Source organism: Ylistrum balloti, unplaced genomic scaffold (genome assembly GCF_031769215.1).
Source record: "Ylistrum balloti isolate Yb309-2 unplaced genomic scaffold, AGI_CSIRO_Ybal_v1 Utg370554, whole genome shotgun sequence".
In the NCBI taxonomy this organism is placed as follows: domain Eukaryota; kingdom Metazoa; phylum Mollusca; class Bivalvia; order Pectinida; family Pectinidae; genus Ylistrum; species Ylistrum balloti.
In genome coordinates, this window is record NW_026782349.1 from 415,328 (window position 1) to 420,459 (window position 5,132).

A 5,132-nucleotide genomic window follows, 5' to 3' on the forward strand; every position below is an offset into this window, starting at 1 on the left:
AAGGGTCACATTCCTGTTAATGGTATCAGGAAGGAAGACATTGTACAGTAGATACAAGGGTCACATTCCTGTTAATGGTATCAGGAAGGAAGACATTGTACAGTAGATACAAGGGTCACATTCCTGTTAATGGTATCAGGAAGGAAGACATTGTACAGTAGATACAAGGGTCACATTCCTGTTAATGGTATCAGGAAGGAAGACATTGTACAGTAGATACAAGGGTCACATTCCTGTTAATGGTATCAGGAAGGAAGACATTGTACAGTAGATACAAGGGTCACATTCCTGTTTATGGTCTCAGAAAGGAAGACATTGTACAGTAGATACAAGGGTCACATTCCTGTTAATGGTATCAGGAAGGAAGACATTGTACAGTAGATACAAGGGTCACATTCCTGTTAATGGTATCAGGAAGGAAGACATTGTACAGTAGATACAAGGGTCACATTCCTGTTAATGGTATCAGGAAGGAAGACATTGTACAGTAGATACAAGGGTCACATTCCTGTTAATGGTATCAGGAAGGAAGACATTGTACAGTAGATACAAGGGTCACATTCCTGTTAATGGTATCAGGAAGGAAGACATTGTACAGTAGATACAAGGGTCACATTCCTGTTAATGGTATCAGGAAGGAAGACATTGTACAGTAGATACAAGGATCACATTCCTGTTAATGGTATCAGGAAGGAAGACATTGTACAGTAGATACAAGGGCCACATTCCTGTTAATGGTATCAGGAAGGAAGACATTGTACAGTAGATACAAGGACCACATTTCTGTTAATATTATTAGGAAGGAAGACATTGTACAGTAGATACTAGGACCACATTCCTGTTAATGGTATCAGGAAGGAAGACATTGTACAGTAGATACTAGGACCACATTTCTGTTAATATTATTAGGAAGGAAGACATTGTACAGTAGATACTAGGACCACATTCCTGTTAATGGTATCAGGAAGGAAGACATTGTACAGTAGATACTAGGACCACATTCCTGTTAAATGTAAGACATGAAGAAAAATTAAGAAAGTTAATGGTATGAGACAGGAAAGATAACTATTTTATTAAATTAACAAAATCGACATTTCTACATCAGTGATGTGCATCAATCTTTACTAATAGCACTACTAACACGGACAGTGTTCCCTAAGTTGTTATTTTGTAAATTTTCTTTTCTCAGAAGGTAACATGACTGTTTTTGAAATATATCACAGTTGATGCGGTATTGTACGACCTGTTTCCTTTATTCTGATTGCCATGAAAGATGAAACGACTGACATGATAACTTGTTTCGAGAGAAGCATGTTGGTGCTGATTATGGAGCTATGTTTTCGTTGCCATCCCATTTCATCCCACTGGCAGATAATCTTGCGTGATGTGAAAATGTGTGATGCTCGTTAGTATGTTTGAGGATATTGTTGGATTGACCTTGATTTTTATTTTTTTTCCATCGTTGTAGACGAAGATATGTATCCATCCAAAACACCTGATCACATTCGCCTTACACTGTGTGATAGGTCTTCTATTCATTCGTCTTTTTTGCCAATTTATTCAGTTTAGATAATTTTTGATGTGTCAATAGGCTTTCGTTGTTTTATTGAAACTTGGCGATAGCTTGTGCTAGTGAATGTTTTGTTCTAAAGCAGTCTTCACTCTGGAGCTATCTTCCAACAGTGTCTGTGGCATCCAATGTACAAGTATGTGGTAGAGTTGGTGACAGTTGGGACAGTGAATTAACAATTATTGTTCTCCACTGATAAATGAAGAGCACCCATATTTGTATTAACATTTCAACCTCACTGACCAAGCGATACTGACCGACGCGGTCATGCTGGCAGTGTATTAAACAAAAACTACAACATGGCATCATAATTCAAACTCCAATTCCATAAAACTAGGACAAAATATGAACAAAAGAAAGATTTACACGGAAACTCCTGAAAAAGTACAAGGAGAATAAGACCACTGCATGAAACCGTTCTCATGCTCAAGCATGAATTTTGTACGCAAGCCATATGTCTTAAGTTAAAAATTAATTAATAAGACTGATTTTGCCAAAGATTTTTTTTTAATTTGAAAGGACTTCAAGTCAAAGTTATATTCAATGTTTATATTTGAAATGTTTATTATTTTATATGATTTAGGCGAATTATAAAAAAGTTTGCTTAAGCACAAACTCTATGCTTGAGCATGAGAATGGTTTCATGAATACGGGCCCGGGGCGGGTGTTCCGGAAGAGTAGGTGTCTTTTGCTTCATCGATGAGCATCAAATACACCGAACTTCATGTCATACAAAACTATAGAATATCTCTTAATGAAATCACTATGACGACCATAAACTTTCCCAATAATTTTTATCAACCTGCATATTTTGTACCCGTATATTACGAGTATGTCAGTCAGTTGACGACTTCTTGCACGGAAATCCTGATTTTATATCCGACTCCTTAGTCCTGTCACACGGATACAATGACCCATAGATTCAGCACTTGTCCTGCCCGGGATGCTGTAAAACAATGACCTTTTTGGTTTTGTATTTGTTACATAAAGTTGTCGCTTTCGTAGTTCTGGGCAAAACATTGCAATATGTATACTGTATATTTCTTTCCATCACTTTTTCCTCAGTCGCCTTCATGGTGTCATGTTTTAGGTTCTTTGCATCACTGACGAATTCTAGAAGGACAGAACAGCTTTAGGATGCAGTTTTATCCATTGTTTGGTTCCACTGTATCTAATTCAAATTTTCAGCTCACTTGTGTCTTTTGTACAACCTATGATGACCGAAACTCCACTACAGCTAATAGTTCGATTCGCTTTCACTTACCGTAAAAAGGAATTGTCTCAGGCTAAAGCTTAACTTTGGAAAGTAACTTAGAGACTTCAATAAGACTACTTAAGCCTGCCTTTTGAATCAGCAACACTACTTATTAATTAAACCAGCAATTTGCCGATGCTTACATCCCACCGTACTTCTAATAAAGAAATAACCTTGCAATTTACATCGGTTCAGTTTCACGCAAACTGGAGATCTAATTCTTATCGAAAATATTAAACTAGAGATTTTAAAACGCTCGAGGAAGACTTAGCAGAGAGTGGATGGCACAAGATGCTGCTATTTTTACACTCAACGTGAATAGAATGCATTTCATTTCGTCAATCTGAAAGGATTTAGCTGCTAACAAAATAGGAATATCTTGATACCGATGGCAGCAACACGTTTATCGATCTTACATAAAAAGTACATGGTTGTGCCTGTCTGTAAGGTATTTGATAACTTGAACATTTGCTTACAATAGGAACCATGTGTGAAAAGACTTGCATGATAATCATGAAAACACTACATTTTCCAATCTACTGAATGACGACACAATAGATACAAATGCTCCCTCTACGTTAGTAAATTGTTGGGTTTGTTCACTTCCGGGTTGCACACATTTTGGATCTCTTACATCGTTGAAAATACTACAGAACACATACACCTCGGTGATAATACTACAGAACACATACACCTCGGTGATATTACTACAGAACACATACACCTCGGTGATACTACAGAACATATACACCTTGGTGATATTACTACAGAACACATACACCTCGGTGATACTACAGAACATATACACCTTGGTGATAATACCACAGAACACATACACATCGGTGATACTACAGAACACATACACCTTGGTGATATTACTACAGAACACATACACCTTGGTGATATTACTACAGAACACATACACCTCGGTGATACTACAGAACACATACACCTCGGTGATACTACAGAACACATACACCTTGGTGATAATACTACAGAACACATACACATCGATAATACTACAGAACATATACACCTTGGTGATAATACTACAGAACACACACCTCGGTGATAATACTACAGAACACATAAACCTCGGTGATACTACAGAACACATACACCTCGGTGATACTACAGAACATATACACCTTGGTGATAATACTACAGAACACATACACCTTGGTGATATTACTACAGAACACATACACCTTGGTGATATTACTACAGAACACATACACCTCGGTGATACTACAGAACACATACACCTCGGTGATACTACAGAACACATACACATCGATAATACTACAGAACATATACACCTCGGTGATAATACTACAGAACACACACCTCGGTGATAATACTACAGAACACATACACCTCGGTGATAATACTACAGAACACATACACCTCGGTGATATTACTACAGAACACATACACCTCGGTGATACTACAGAACACATACACCTCGATAATACCACAGAACATATACACCTCGGTGATAATACTACAGAACACACACCTCGGTGATAATACTACAGAACACATACACCTCGGTGATATTACTACAGAACACATACACCTCGGTGATACTACAGAACACATACACCTCGATAATACCACAGAACATATACACCTCGGTGATAATACTACAGAACATATACATGTGTTCTGCTGTTATTCACCTTTTTCCCATATCAACCATTTCTTTAATTTGTCGTCCTCGTTTCATGTGCCCTTTTCCGTGATGTCAGTGTAAACCTCTCCTTTGTTAATATTTTAACCTCGTTTCATGTTACCTTTTCCGTGGTGTCCTTGTAAACCTTTCCTTTGTTAATTTTTTAACCTTGTTTCATGTTACCTTTTCCGTGGTGTTCGTGTAAACCTCTCCTTTGTTAATATTTTAACCTCGTTTCATGTTACCTTTTCCGTGGTGTTCGTGTAAACCTCTCCTTTGTTAATATTTTAACCTCGTTTCATGTACCCTCTTCCGTGGTGTCCGTGTAAACCTCTCCTTTGTTAATATTTTAACCTCGTTTCATGTTACCTTTTCCGCTGTGTCCATGTAAACCTCTCCTTTGTTAATATTTTAACCTCGTTTCATGTTACCTCTTCCGTGGTGACCGTGTAAACCTCTCCTTTTTTGTTCCCATCGCTACATGTTAGCATTTCCTTATCATAACATGCTTGTTAACATAAAATGTTCGTGGGTACTTACTTTCGTGGTTTAGGCCTGAGAGTGGACATGTGAAACATTTTCCTTAACATTGTACGTGAGACACACAAGTGAAGAACTTTATATAATGAAGC